Raw genomic sequence first — 16679 nt, 5'->3', positions numbered from 1 at the left:
TAATTAGTTTCCAATTATTGTTTTAGATCTAGTTTTATCTTTCAATTAATTAGTGTTAGAACAAATAGATTATTATTTAGAATTAAATATTAGTTCATAATAAAGTATTCATTTTCATCTCAATTTAGTTTATTAATTAAATTCTTATTAGTTTTAGAATTGTCAAATTCATATTTAGTTGTTAATCATTTCTTAGTTGTTAATTTAGATTTGAATTATTGATTAGTTCAATTTAGTAAAGTTAGAATCTTTATATGATGTCGTGTTTGAATTCTTTGAGAAATGATAGTTTGATGAATCAAGGCCAAACCTTCATTAGAGGGGTTTGATGAAAACTTGATAGTGTAGTGTAGAACTAGTTATAAGAGTCTATTCCACTCTAGAAGGTAGTTGAATCGCCATGAGAATGGGTTGGACTTCCTCACATGCTAGTCATTATTTGGTAGAGATTGCCATGATTGATTAGGGATTAGAACGACCAATTCTTATCGTAAGAATGTAAGAATTGGATTACAACAATCTATGCTAGTTTATTAAGTTAGATTCAAGGTGGAATCAAATTTTCTTAATTCTTTATCTAGATTCAAACCTTAGCATTTCGTAGTTGAGTTATTCATATCTTGTTAGTTAAATTTGCATAGTAGTATTAAATTCCCACCATTACTCTGACTAACTTTGGCTAGGACTGATAATATTATAAAAAATTGAATGCTAAAGAACTAGGAGTGGAACGAATCTTTTACTCCACTCTATTTCGATAAATTCGAGAGTAGAATAATCTTTGATAAACATCACGTAAAGTCTAGTTTTAGTTTTACTTGCATTTAAGTTTCATCATTTATGTGTAGGTAAAATTATTTCAATTTACTTTTATCAAATGGCATAAGAGCCCAAAACTGTAGTTTTAACCCTTTAATAATAATATTTTTAGACTAATTATGCGAGTAATAAATAAGAGTTAATGCTGATTACGTGTTTTTATGTATTTCAGGCTTTGGAGTCAATTATGTGCAGAAATGTGTCACTTAGGCGAGATAAAAGAGCAAGGGTTGGTTGCTAAGGAGTTCTGTGATTAAAGGCCAAGATTCAAGGAGAAAAATCCTTTAAAAAGCTCGGTCAAAGCTGAAAAGTCAAAGTCAACACGGGCAGAAACAGCAAACAAAAGTCAGCAGAACTTCCGAAGACCGTACCTTTGAGCTCAGACCTCAGAATTGGGCCTACCTTATGTTAAAACGACCGTCTCAAAAAGATCTTTCTAATGGTCCAAGCCTTGACCCAATCAAAAGAGCAGAAGTGCATGAAAAGTCTGCCGAAGTCAAATCCGGCTGGAAATAGGTATGTAGATTGAACAAATTGGGCTTCGGGCTCGATTTTCCGGCCCAAAACATGGCTCTTCAACCTATGCACGAAATTGTGGATCTTGTCTCCTCCATTTGTATAAAGAAGACTTAACTCTTAAGAATTAATTAGGTTAGATAACAAGTAGCCATTAGAGAATAGTTTTTAGATCTAGATTTAGTTTTGAGTTTTTATTCCATTAATTAGTTTTCAATTATTGTTTTAGATCTAGTTTTATCTTTCAATTAATTACTGTTAGAAAAAATAGATTATTATTTAGAATCAAATATTAGTTCATAATAAAGTATTCATTTTCATCTTAATTTAGTTTATTAATTAAATTCTTATTAGGTTTAGAATTGTCAAATTCATATTTAGTTGTTAATCATTTCTTAGTTGTTAATTTAGATTTGAATTATTGATTAGTTCAATTTAGTAAAGTTAGAATCTTTATATGATGTCGTGTTTGAATTCCATGAGAAATGATAGTTTGATGAATCAAGGCTAAACCTCCATTAGAGGGATTTGATGAAGCCTTGATGAAAACTTGATTGTGTAGTGTAGAACTAGTTGTAAGAGTCTATTCCACTCTAGAAGGTAGTTGATTCACCATGTGAATGGGTTGGACTTCCTCACATGCTAGTCATTATTTGGTAGAGATTTCCATGATTGATTAGGGATTAGAACGACCAATTCTTATCGTAAAAACGTAAGAATTGGATTACAACAATCTATACTAGTTTATTAAGTTGGATTCAAGGTGGAATCAAATTCCCCTAATTCTTTATCTAGATTCAAACCTTAGCATTTCGTAGTTGAGTTATTCATATCTTGTTAGTTAAATTTGCATCGTACTATTAAATACCCACTATTACTCTCACTAACTTTGGCTAGAACTGATAATATTAAAAAACATTGAATGCTAAATAACTAGGAGTGGAACAAATCTTTTACTCCACTCTATTTCAATAGATTCTAGAGTAGAATAATCTTTTATAAACACCACGTAAAGTCTAGTTTTAGTTTTACTTGCGTTTAAGTTTCATCATTTTTGCGTAGGTAAAATTATTTCAATTTACTTTTAGCAAATAGTGCCACTGTCGGGAAGAGGTGTACGTTTGATTTGGTAGAGGTGTACGTCATGGGCCTCCCATAACCCACCCACCCTTGTTTGATTCTAACTATGGTTGTCCGTTTCTGCACTGAAATTTTCCTTGCAGAATTACACGGAGCGCGACCCGCGCTCTAGGCAGGCTTAATTGGAGCGCCACCCGCACCCAAACGCCTCGAACTCTAGTTTTTACCGAGTGCGACCCGCGCCTTGCCAAGGCAAAACTCGAGCGCCCCCCGCGCTAAAACGCCTGGAACTCCAGTTTTTACCTGAGCGCAATCCGCGCCCTACCAAGGCAAAGTTTGGCCCCCTGAAGCGCTGGAGCTCAATTTAACTCTGACCAGCGATTTAACCTATTCTATTCTAAAAAACGACCGCCCCTCTGCTGAAAATGCCCGATTTCCATAGGTTTGTTTCAAACTTCCATTTCTTCAAGATTTTCAGTGTTCTAACTTGTTATATACACTGAGCACGAGTATACAAGACGTTATTCATAAGCAAAGCAAGGAGGCATTCAGGTACTTCTTTCTTCAACACCTCGCATCTCCTGTTAGAGGTTCATACTAGCATATCAGGATTGTTTGGAGTGTTGTCGTGTTTAGTTAAGATTGGTCTTAGCCTTGCATGAGATTAAGGTCAGGCTAAAGAAAAACGCCTAACGTAATCAACCGGTAACGTCAACAAACATGCCTTTCTAGTATACCACTCACTACACCTCTAGCTAATATACCACACACCACACCTGAAACAATGGCTGAAGAAAGAGGGTCTCCTTTCTCTGACTTTTACAAAGCCTTGAACGATAGCCTAAAATCCAGTGGGGGATTTCCGAATCCCCCCAAATATATTTAATTTGTTACCCGTTTTTCATGGGTTAGACCATGAAAAACCTTATCTGCACATGCGTAAGATTGACCAAGTCCTTAATACATTCCATCATCCTATGGTTGGTGCTGAACAAATTAAACTGAGGGTGTTTCCTTTCACCTTAGTCGATAAGGCGGCGTCTTGGTTAACTGCCCAAGTGCCTAATTCTGTGGATTCGTGGGCTAAACTTGTTCAACTATTTATGGAACACTTTTACTCACCACTAAAGACCAACGAAATGCTTTCCAAGATTCATTTCTTTCGACAGAATCCTCATGAATCATTTTCAAAGGCTTGGAAGTATTTCACCGATCTTCTTATAGAGTGTCCACACCATAACCTCACGAAAGACACGTTAGTTCATGCCTTTTTCAAAGGAGTTTTACACCACCATAAAGAAGTCCTTGACATAATGAATGGGGGTACTTTCCTTAGTAAGGGAGCCTCAGAGGCTTATAAATTTTTAGAAGATCAAACAAAGCATAATAATAACTGGGGGGTAGTGACGATATCTCCCGTTCCGCTAGTTCTTCTACAACAGTTAAGGCCGCCGGTATGTTTGAGATAAAACCCTATCCTGAACTAAAAAATTTAATCGAATCTCTCACTAAAAAGGTAGAGGCTATTTCTGTTCAACAAAAGTTTATCCCCGTCATGAATGTCAACACCAATCTATGTAATTTCTGTTTGAGTCCAGAGCATCCCGACTCTTATTGTCCTCTCGCTTATGAACAACAACAATCACAACAAGATAATGTTTGTTCGATTAATAGTGAACCTAACGCAGCTTAGCGAAAAAACCCCAACTTCGGTTGGAGAAATAATCAACAACCTCTAAGGTTTAATAACCAAAATGTTAGGCAAACAAACAATTATAACCAAACTCCACTATGACAAGGTCAAGGACTAGGTCAGGGTAATTATAATAATTATAACAATAATAATTATAATGCTAATAGAGGTATCGTTCCGGTTAATAATAATAACTATCAAAACCTACCCATTAATAATCAACGTGACATAGTTCCTGTCACACAACCGGTACCAACTACTCCTCCACAACCGGATCATTTCGATGCCTTTATGCAATCTCAACAATAGATTTTACAAGCCATCCAACTTTCCTTACAGCAGTTAACACAAGAGAAAGTACAACCCAAAGGTGTGTTTCCAGGACAAGCAATACCTAATCCTAAAATAACAAACACAGCCTTTGAGTTGAATGGTAATACTAGTACGGAAAATGCAAACGTAGGTGAGCTAAATGCTATCACCACTCTCCGTTCTGGGAGAGTGGTTGATAACAATGTAACTATGCCTATAGTTACCCCACCAGTTGTCCCTACACCGGAGATTGATCTAGATAACAAAATTGAAACTGAAGAGACTAACCCTGTAGAGGTACTAGTTAAACCACAACCTAAGAAACATAAAGCAAACGTTAGACATCCAGTTGATCCATACGCTAAATATAGAGAGAAACCACCGTTTCCCCAAAAATTAGCTATGTTAAACAGGGATACAAACTTTGACGAGATTAGGAAAGTTTTTAAAAATCTAACGATAAACCTACCCTTTCTCGAAGCAATTAAAAAGTTACCTCACCATGCTAAGTTTGTCAAATAGTTGTGCACTACTAGGCGTAAGACAAAGATTCCTAAAGACGCCTTTTTAACTAAACAGTTTCCAACTTTAACGGAACACAATTGAGTCGTTAAGTACAAGGACCCTAGTCGTCCTACTGTACAATGCGCCTTAGGGGATACTCACACAACCACTGCTTTATTAGACCTGGGGGCGAGTGTTAACTTACTCCCTTATTATTTATATAAACAAATAGGTCTCCAAGAGATACAACCTATAACAATGGCGTAGTAATTAGCTGATAGGTCTATCAAGTATCCTAAGGGTATAGTTGAAAACGTGCTGGTTAAGGTTCAGGATTTCTACTATCCTACAGATTTTGTTATCCTCAATACAAAAGTCGCTAACGACTCTATTTCGATCCGGGCGCCCTTTCTTGGCAACTGCCAACGCGCTTATAAACTGTCACGATGGTTCGATCTCCTTGTCCTTTGGCCATCTTTCTGTTGAGTTCAATGTTTTTAAAACGATCAAACAGTTTCCTGATACGAATATCAATGGAGAGGTTAGCATGATCGAGAGCTTAGCTCATGATTATTTCAAAATCACGTTTTCAGATGACCAGATGTACAAATTCTTGTCCTTTGGAAGTTCCAACTTTGACAAGGACTCCTTGGACGAAGATGAAATTGAGGAAGATTTCCTTCAACTCTTTTGCAACTCTTCCTTGCCACCTCGCGATTCCCACCCTGCCAACATTCCTTCATCCCTTGACACTATGACGGAAGATGAATTTTTCACCCTCTATCCCAGTGATTCTTTTGACCCACCTATTGAGGAATGTCTGACATATCTCAAGGCTTCTAATGATCTAGACCTGAGAGCTCTAGTGGACACTCATTCATCTTCCATCACCAATTTTCCCACTTTCCACCTTTTAAAAGGAACCTGGAGTTTACGCTAAACCCTCTTGTTTCTTCTGTGCTTAATAATTTTCTAAATCCTCTTAATACAGAAATAATTCCCAAGGGAAAGGCACTTGACACCTTCATTTTCAGAATTGAGACAGTACCCACATTCTCATTTTGTCCATTTCTTCCTTCTAAAACTTATCCATATCCAACATATCTTCCACAAACATCCATTTTCTCACGATCATTTACTTCAACACGCTCTCATTGAAGGATAAAGAAGAAGGTGCATGCTCGGTTACGTTCTAGATCTATCAGACTTCGCTTTCATTTCACTAAGCTTTGTTGTACAAAATCTTGGTGCTTGATTCTGTTTGGTGCTTGATTCTATTTGGGGGTGCATTCCATGTTATCTTTGTTGATATATGGAAAAATAAAGGGTATATATATATATATATATATCTAGTTATTTGTTAAAGTCTCGAGTATCTGACTATAAACGGCTCATTATGTTGGTTAGTGTACTTCCTTACAATTCCATATATTGGTAAGTGCATCATTCAGGTAACCAAGCCCTCCCTATGGAGTGTGTGGCTGTAAGTATCGAATCCGAAGTCCACGTGTAACATAATTCACATTTTCCACTCTTGCATGTTTTCTCGGTTTTTGTGTCATGTTCTTCTATGGTATGAATTATGTATTTACTATTTTTCGTTTTTCTTATAGTAAATATCATGCATAAAAATTAAATAATTCTAAATCATAAAAATAGTAATTTAGGAAGTCTTGGGAATCTGACTTTAAAAGACCACATTTAAAACAAATTTTCTAACTCTGTTGTAAAAAAATTATTTGGGGGTGCGGTGTTCATTTTTCTATCCTTGATTGTTCAACTTTCAACTTTTGTCATTTAGGCCATTTAATCCTATTCTGATTCGGGTTGACATTATCTATGAATTTAGATTTCATTCGTTCGCAAAACTTATGTCATGCACTCACTCTGAGGCATTTTCCATTTTCTTATATGTCACCCACTTTTGGAATAGACTGTTTTATGGATCTTTGGATTGGAAATTCTCTCCTGATCATTTCCATATCTCATTTGCAAAAATCGGACCGGTAACGAAGCGGCAATTTTAGTTTGAAGTTGATCGAAAAATCGAAAATAAAATTCGAAAAATCAAATTGGGCTTGGGCCCAATCTCATGCGCATGTGCCACGCACGTGCGCCTCCATCTTCAAACCAACAGTCACGAGTTGTTTCATCACCGCCATTAACAAGCTTTTACGCCCAAATTCATTCCCACCCCAAATATTCTCCAAACCTCTCCCACCACCATCCCCAACAATTTCACACACCGAAAATTAGAAAAATTCAAAAAGAAAATTTGAACTGCCGTGCAGCCAACGCGCCGACCATCGTTTTTTAAGTAAGGTTGTTTCACATTGTTTTCTCCACCTTATTCAAACCCACAACTAGTTTCAAAACTCCAATGGCTCTAAGATGATGAATTTTGCCGGAACAAGCTTTTACTGTCTCCCGCTTTACGCTGTTTTTCAGTGACGAGATGATTAGGAGGAATTGGAATAGGTTGTGGTACTGGATAGATGATTTCTACCACTCCGATTTGGTCAAAAAATTCTATAAGAAGAGAGAGTTGGATTGTCATAAAATTTTTATGAAGGTTACTGGGACTAGGAGAGAATTATCGAGAGAAGTTGGCTGAGATTGTAGGCATTATGCCTGAATGCCACCTCGAAGCCACCGTGCAGGAATCCCAATATACTGGCATCTCTGCATTGATGAACGACACTCTCATGGAGGGTCAATACAATCCGAATTCTCATTGTGCTCGACAGTCATCTCTAAACCAACCAACTGGCTGTAGCTCAGTGGATTGGTAAGAACGTCATTGGGAAAGAGAAAGTGAGCGACATTGGTTTGACATGTCTGCACGTTATCTAGATATTGCAAGAGAAGAGGTATGAATTCTGTATCCTCGAGTTTTTGATAAATATGATTAGAGGAGTTGGGAAGAGTATTGCACCATTTCCTGCTTTAATTACGAAGATAATGTTGTCTTAGGGGGGGGGGGGGGAAACCAAGAACTGAGCGGACTATGTTGAAATTGCATTCAAATGAAATTATTTATATGGAGTGCATCCAAAAGACTTGGATGTTGCCGAAGGATAGGGTGGTTGATTCGGATGAGGAAATGGAGGATATGACATGTTTGGATGAAGATGCCTTGGAGAGGTGTACGTCTAATTCAGAATGCATGTCAGTGTTGCGTACTGGCGTGCGTAGCATTTATGCTATTAGTGAAGATGTACGGGATAGGCAGATTATAATTCGAAATAAACAAAATAACCTTCAGACGAGTTTCGAAAACCTCAAAAAGGGTCAGGATGATCTCTTGTATAACATGGGGACACTTCTTCAGCGTCACGATGCGCATTATAAAGAGACGAAAGCATCAATGGAAGCACAACGCCTGTTCCAAGTAGAGATTCTATGACAAATGCCACCCCTGGAGGTTTCTGGTTCAAATGAGTCTGAGAGGCATGAGCGTCGTCGTCAAAGGACGAATGGCTCGGTCCCTCCTTCATCTCAGGCCCCATCTTCATCCCAGGCCCAATCTCCATTATCTCAGGGTCCATCTTCATCACGTGGCTAGGTGTTTCAAAAAATTTGTTGTTTCAATGTTATTTAGTTGTTTTTATTGTTTTTATTAGTTCGAATATTAAGTTTTTTTTTAATTCAATAGTTAAATTTCAATTCGGTAGTTAATTGTATTTGAATTTCAATTTTTAATATAATGTTGTTCTTTTCAAATTGTGCATTGTTTTTATTATTAATCCCACCTTGCAGAATTGTTTGAGGGTGGTATTATTTACTATAGCATGATTTGATATATGATCCTCCATATTAGAAGTTGTTTTGAAGTGATGGTTGAGAATATTATCGATATTGACATGACTAGGATTCGATGTGGTGTTAGGATGAAATCTCGATAAGTTAGGCAGTTACTATCCTAAATTCAACCTAAAAGATATTAGGTTTGTTTTGGAATAGAGAATATGGGTTGTTTCCGTTTTCGGTTTCAAAAATATTTTGTTTCCAACAATTGCCTTAATACTTTTTGGTAACTTGCCGACTCGTTTTGGAAGCTCACAACCTATATAAACTTCATTCATTCTACACTCACAACCCACACTACATCCCACTTTCATCTCTCACCTTTCACACCTACGCTTTCCTTCTTATTTCCTTCTCACTTTAGCACTCAGCATCTCGGAGTGCGCCTGCACCTCAGTGGAGCGCCACCTGCGCCCTAGGCACTATCAGTCAAAATTTCTTCAGAGCACGACCCGCGCCCTATCAAGCCTAAACCTGAGCAAGACCCGTGCCCAAAACATTGGAATTCCAGTTTTCATCCTGAGCGCGACCCGCGCCCTACCAAGATAAAAAGTGATCGCACCCTACGCCTAAGTGCCTGGAACTCAAAATTCACCAAGGCACACCCCGCGCCCTACCCAGGCTTAGGTTGAGCGCACCCCGCACCCTGACCCCCGTGGGCATGAAAAATTCCAATTTTTTATGGGTTGTTCCAGGATCGTTTGCAGCTGTTCCAGCGAGTCGTTGGTGATGTCATCCCCTCGTGTCATACCGGAACAGTCTTTTGAAGACTTGTTCCAAAGTGATACCTATGGTGTGTGGTTTCGCAAAATGATCATTCTAGCAGGTTGGGAGCCGCTATTGGTAAGTCCCGATGAACTTTATTCTCCCGCACTTACATCTTATTTTTATGATAATTGTAAGTTCTTTGATAGACCAGATGGAGAACAAGTGTTCTCCATCACCATCGAGGATGAACCGATAGAAATTTTGAGGTTCTTGCTAGCCTTTGTTCTTGGACTTGCTATGCCCGTTGAAATACAAGACTCATGGACCTATTTGGTAGATAATATGTACATGTATAACTATGAGGATTTGCATGAGCATTACGGGGTAGGAATCTTTAGGATAGAGGACCAAGGGGATTATAACGTCGCCATAGGTAGCCTGTCGATGAACGTGGGCACTGTTATGTTTTGGATCATGCTAAACATTAGAGGGGAATGGCGTTATTCTTCTGTGAATGACGAAACTTGTGATATTTTCCTTGCTTTAGCTGGGAGACGTACACTCTATCATATTCCCCAGACCCAAATGTCTAGTTTAGCCCGAGCCCATAGCAAGAGGCATAAGTACCTTCTTATGCATGTTTTAATTTGCCGTATTATGCTATGTCTTGTCTTCCCTATTTTTTGTGCCCGTTTCACGGATTGGGTTGGGGTCGACATTATGAGACCCACCAATTGTATTATTCGATCGTTCTGTGCAATAACATGGCAAGGGTGAAGGATACAACCTCATCAGGTTGCACCTTACACCCCATCCGACCAAGTGGCACTTGACAGGTTAGCTAAAGTAGACGATAAGTGGCGTGAAGCCTGGCAAATTACCATGGCGTGGCAGGATGCGAAGGAACCTTATTTCTTTATAAAAGTGGATGAGGATGATGAGGCTTAAATGGGAGTTAAGGTTAGTTTTTATTTCATTTAGTGTCTTCTTATGTCCCAAGCAATTTAATTCTTATTAACCCCATAATGGGTGGAACTCCTATAGAGTTGCCTCAGTTTTCTTTTTCTATATTAGTATGTTTTAACATTGTTTTGTAGATGTTCCTGAATTTCACGCGTTTCAATGGTATTTCTCTATCCTTTTTATTTAAATACTTTGAGGACAAAGCATGCTTCTTGTTTGGGGGCATAGAAACACGTGTAATTAAAGCATCTATTAGGATATAGATATGTATAATATGCACTTGTTTTCTAGTTAAAAATTCCTAAATTTTAAAAAAATATATATAAATAAAAGTTTATGTTGTACACTTAGGAATATTGGTATTGTTTTCCTTCTCTAGGCCCTTGATAATCTAGAAATCTCACGTAGCTTTTGCATTAGAATAAATTTTAGAAACTTAGGTTAATATGTAGGTAATAATCTTTGCATCTATCTATAAATATATTACATGAGTATCTATGATTGTTTGGCAGTAAGTTTCTGAAATCTAGGCTAGAGTACTTATTCTACAAATCCTGTGAGAATATAGCCTAAAGCCTTATATGAGTGAAACATTAGAGAAATTACACAAGGGAGAAGTAAAATCTGGATAAAGAAATCACACGTCCACTTGCTTGATTACTATACCATATCCAAAGCGAGAATTTAGGCCTTCTTTGGATCGATATAACCAGGAATTCAAACCTATGAATTATTTTCCGCTAGTCGCACCTCTGAGCCTTTCTTTAGCCTTTAATAAACCGCAAATCCTTTATCCTGTTACAAAAACAAAACAAAATTAAAAAAATAATTAAAAAAAAATAAAATAAAAATCAACCTACCCATTGTAGAATGAGTCTGAGAATAGAGATGAAGAATAGAAAAGAGAAAGACCTTTGAAACCAAGAATTTGTTAGTCATTTCAAATAAAAAAAAAAGTTTTCATCCAAATAATAAAAAAATAAAAGAAAAGAAAACAAAGAGTTAGAACTCCAAAAATAGAATCAAAAGAGTCAAAAGCCAAAGAAAAAGAAAAATATGGCTAAGGATGGAAACAAAGTGTAGAAGCAATAGTAAAGAATAAGGTTTTATCTAGTTACATAATATGAAGGCTCTCTTATCTCAGACTTGTCCTTTTTGAATATCCATTTCCTTCATTCTTAAACCATCTCCTAATCACCGCAACACCTAATAAAGACCTCTAGCTCAATTAGGAATAGGTTAGTGTGATAGTAAGTAGCAGGTGTGTTTGATCGACTCCGGCTTCCTTGTGTGTCATTGAGATTGTAAGGTAAAGTGTGCCCACTGCATTTGGAGTAAATAAACTTGAGCGGAAAAATCAGAGTGGTTTTTGTCTTGACATTTATGTGAGGACCTACTTAAGGACGTTATTCCGAGTTTTCATAAACGGACCTGCTAGTACATTTCATAGTATTACTCATTGTATACATGTTTATTCGTAGATGATTGATTATTGTGCATATATTAGCTTAGGTTTCAACTTGATTATTCCTTATTCATTGCTAGTGAGATATATAGATAATTTGGAGCATAAATTAGGAAACTATAGTTTTATTTCTTAGTCGTTGTAGTATAGATGAATTTTGTGAATACCTTCACTAGAAAACTCTCACGAGGCTATAACTCGTCTACTAGGGAATTCCTAGTAGTTTACGGCCTTGTTGCATATGGTCAATGTAATCACACTCAGCGAAACGAGATTAGTTAGAACTTCATTTTTGGTCACTTATGCTAATTTCTCATATTTGCTTGAGGACAAGCAAAATGTTGTTTGGGGGTGGTTTGATAATAGCCCAAAACTGTAGTTTTAATCCCTTAACAATAATATGTTTAGACCAATTATGCGAGTAATAAATAAGAGTTAATGCTAATTACGTGTTTTTATGTATTTAGGCTTTGGAGTCAATTATGTGCAGAAATGTCTCACTTTGGCGAGATAAAGGAGCAAGGGTTGGTTGCTATGGTGTTCTGTGATTAAAGGCCAAGGTTCAAGGAGAGAAAGCCTTTAAAAATCCCAGTCAAAGCAGAAAATTCAAAGTCAACGCGGGCAGAAACAACATACAAAAGTCAGCACAACTTCCGAAGACTGTATCTTTGGGCTCATACCTCATAATTGGGCCTACCTTATGTCAAAACGACCGGCTCGGAAAGATCTTTCCAATGGTCTAAGCCTTGACCCAATCAAAGGAGCACAAGTTGACAAAAAGTCTACTGAAGTCAAATCCGGCTGGAATTAGGCTGAAGAAATTGGGCTGTGGACTGAAGAAATTGGGCTTTGGGCATGATTTTCTGACACAAAATATGGCTCCTCAGCCCATGCACGAAAATGTGGATCTTGTCTCCTCCATTTGTATAGAGAAGACTTAACTCTTAAGAATTAATTAGGTTAAGTAGCAACTAGCCATTAGAGAATAGTTTTTAGATCTAGATCTAGTTTTGAGTTTTTATTCCATTAATTAGTTTTCAATTATTGTTTTAGATCTAGTTTTACCTTTCAATTAATTAGTGTTAGAACAAATAGATTATTATTTAGAATCAAATATTAGTTCATAATAAAGTATTCATTTTCATCTCAATTTAGTTTATTAATTAAATTCTTTTTAGTTTTAGAATTGTTAAATTCATATTTAGTTGTTAATCATTTCTTAGTTGGTAATTTAGATTTGAATTATTGATTAGTTCAATTTAGTAAAGTTAGAATCTTTATATGATGTCGTGTTTGAATTTCATGAGAAATGATAGTTTGATGAATCAAGGCTAAACCTTCACTAGAGGGGTTTGATGAAGCCTTGATGAAAACTTGATTGTGTAGTGTAGAACTAGTTGTAAGAGTCTATTCCACTCTAGAAGGTAGTTGATTCGCCATGAGAATGGGTTGAACGTCCTCACATGCTAGTCATTATTTGGTTGATTGATTAGGGATTAGAATGACCAATTCTTATCGTAAGCACGTAAGAATTGGATTACAACAATCTATACTAGTTTATTAAGTTGGATTCAAGGTGGAATCAAATTCCCCTAATTCTTTATCTAGATTCAAACCTTAGCATTTCGTAATTGAGTTATTCATATCTTGTTAGTTAAATTAGCATCGTAGTATTAAATTCTCACCATCCTCTCACTAACTTTGGCTAGGACTGATAATATTAGAAAACATTGAATGCTAAAGAACTAGGAGTGGAACGAATCTTTTACTCCACTCTATTTCGATAGATTCGAGAGTAGAATAATCTTTAATACGAACTTCATTGTCTTGTGGGTGTGTGGAATACTGAAGAAACAATAAATTCCAACAAAAATAGGACTTGTAGCTAACCTGTTATAAATCGAGCTTTCTTCTGAGGGGTGTTGGCGCGCTCAAATATCAAGCAACTAGGGCGCGCTCTGTGATTTTTTAGAAACAGGCTTTCTTGTGGTTTCTTACTGGGTTGGGCCTGCAGTTTAGAAATAAAACTCAAAATTAGAATACTATAAGGAAGGCGTGGGTGTGCTCAGAAATAGTGTAAACAGAGCGCGAGCGCGCTCCGAGTTACAGGTGTGAAAATTGCCAATAGACTTCCAGGTGCAAAAAATCCTATTTTTTTTTTTTTTTTTTTTCAAGAAACAGCACACACGGTCAGATTCGAACCGAAGGGTGGGTGGGTGAATTGGGCTAATTGTAGAATTGGAAAAGCTAATAAAATTTAAATCTAAAGACAACTAAGATGGCAGCGGCACCATTTCATAATATTAAAATAACAACTTTTATCCTAATCTTAACTAATTATGCTAGGAATAAGAAAATTAAATTATTCTACATTTAGATCAAAGTTTTACTCTTGATTATCATGTAATAACTTGAGTAAGAATTCATTCCACTCCTAGTTGCTTAGAACATAACAATTTCACTAATTTAAACAATTCAACAATATGATGAGAGTAATAATTCTAATAGAACTAATATGGTGAGAACTAATATTAAAGATATTCTAAATTAGCTATGGCAATTTAATACTAAGATGTGAATATAAATAAGGAATTAGGGAGATTTGATATCTACCTTGATTAATCCCTAACATGCTAGTATAGATTTTTATTGCAACCCCTAATCTTTATGTTTTCACACATGGTTTAACATAAATGTTAGGTCTTTTTATCCCTAATTATTCATGGCATCTATAACCAACTAATAATTAGTATGAGAGAAAGTTCAAACCCATTCTCATGGTGAATGAACTACCCTCTAGAATTTAAACTCTTAAAAACAATAATTATATACTAACACATAAAGTTTTCATCAAAGCTTCAATCAAACCCCTCTAATGGAGATTTAGCTATGAATCATAGGACTATCATGGAATAAATAATAGAAAGAAGAAGACATAATAAAAAAACTACTTTATTGAAAATAAGTTGAATTGAATTAATGGTGGCTTGGCTAATAAAACATAAACTAGGTTTACTACAGAGAAAAACTAAGAGACAAGAGGTTGGATAGGAGAGAGAGCTAATTAAAATTAAACTAATGAGGGTTAGAGTTAGAGTTTTGTTTTAGTCCTCTTTATATAGGAGAGGGCTAGGTTTATAATTTCGTGCATGTGCTTTGGAGCTATATTTTGGGCCACTAAATCAAGCCCAAAACCTAATTACTTAAGTCCAAAAAGGGATTCTCTACTGGAAATTACTATAATAGCCTTTTCATCTATTTTTACTCCTCTGATTAGATCAAAGCTTGAACCATTAGAAAGATCTTTCCGAGCCGGTCGTTTTGACATATAGTAGGCTCAATTCCAAGGTCTGAGTCCAAAGATAAGGTCTGCAAAAGTTCTATTGACTTTTATCCACTATTTCTGCACGCGTTGACTTTGACTTTTTAGCTTTGAGTGTGCTTTAAAAAGGCTTTTTCTCCTTGAAACTTGGGCTTTAATCATAGAACTTCTTAGAAACCAACATTTTCTCTTTTCTCTTGCAAAAGTGACATATTTTTTCACATAATTGATTCCAAGACCTGAAATACACAAATGTACGTAAACAGTACTAAGTCTTATTTATTATAAACATAATTGGTCTATATACAATGTTATTAAGGGGTTAAAACTACAATTTTTGCTATTATCAGTCATTTTGGTTGGTTTAAGTTCATGGAGACCTGGCTATTTATATAAATAAAGTGGAGTAAGTTAACACTCTCCCCTAGGTCTAATAGTGTAGTTGTTATAAAGTAATCTCCCAAGGTGCATTGTACAGTAGGACGACCAGGGTCCTTGTAATTATGATTCCATTATGTTCAGATAAAAAGGGATATTGTTTAGTTAAGAAGGGGATTGGTAGATCGTTGCCCACACAACGTCCAATCTATTCTAAAGGAATACAACAGAAGATCAAGGGGTTGATTTCGGATTTGATAAAGCTTGGATTCTCAGAGTTATCTAAACCGGATCTAAAAGGTATGTTCTCTATCCAAATCGTGAGAACCCCATTAATTCCGCTGCGCATGGGTTCTCGCGGTTTGTAGAAATATTGATTCTGAAAATAACGATTCCTACAATTGGTATCAGAGGATGTAGATGTTGGTAGATGTAGAATTGTTCTAACATGGTTTTGCAGGCATCTAGACCAACTGTTATGGTCAGAATGATTTCTGGAAAGAAATGGATCGTTTTTTGATTTTATGAAAAATTAATCAATTTTACAAGTTTTGATTATCAATGGATGTAATTTAAATCAAGGTATGTATCGTGTTATTGTTTTTATCATTGATGTAATCTATTGTAAAGATCAAAAGATCAAAAAGATCAAGATTTGGATTGGTCGAAATCTGGATTTGAATTTTTCTCGTTGGGCTGGTCGCTACTTCTTTTTCCGAAGCCTGAAGTGGTTTCGCTTAATGCTTTGGAAGTCGGTATTAGTATGAGTGCACCACGCGCCCTATACAGGTATATTTGGAGCGCGGGTCGCACCCTTCAAGGCAGAAAGAGAAATTTTTTTTCTCAAAGATGAGATGATTTTGTTTGCTGTTCAGGGGTCTATGAAGTGATTTCGTGAGGTTTCCAGTGAAGGAAACAAGTCACAATTTCTAAAACAAAAAAAAAATGGGGCGCTGCCCCAAACCCCGTCGGACTTTGCGAAGGCAACTAAAAGAGTTCGGCGAAAAGGATGGAGCAATGGATATGGTCCATAACAGTTGGGAATTTGTTTTCCATTTTATTGTTCATATTTGCTTATTCTATATGCATGTTTTTATTTGTGGATGTTTTCT

This window comes from Coptis chinensis, chromosome 5, assembly GCF_015680905.1.
Source record: "Coptis chinensis isolate HL-2020 chromosome 5, ASM1568090v1, whole genome shotgun sequence".
Taxonomy (NCBI): Eukaryota; Viridiplantae; Streptophyta; class Magnoliopsida; order Ranunculales; family Ranunculaceae; genus Coptis; species Coptis chinensis.
This window is presented reverse-complemented; position numbering follows the sequence as displayed.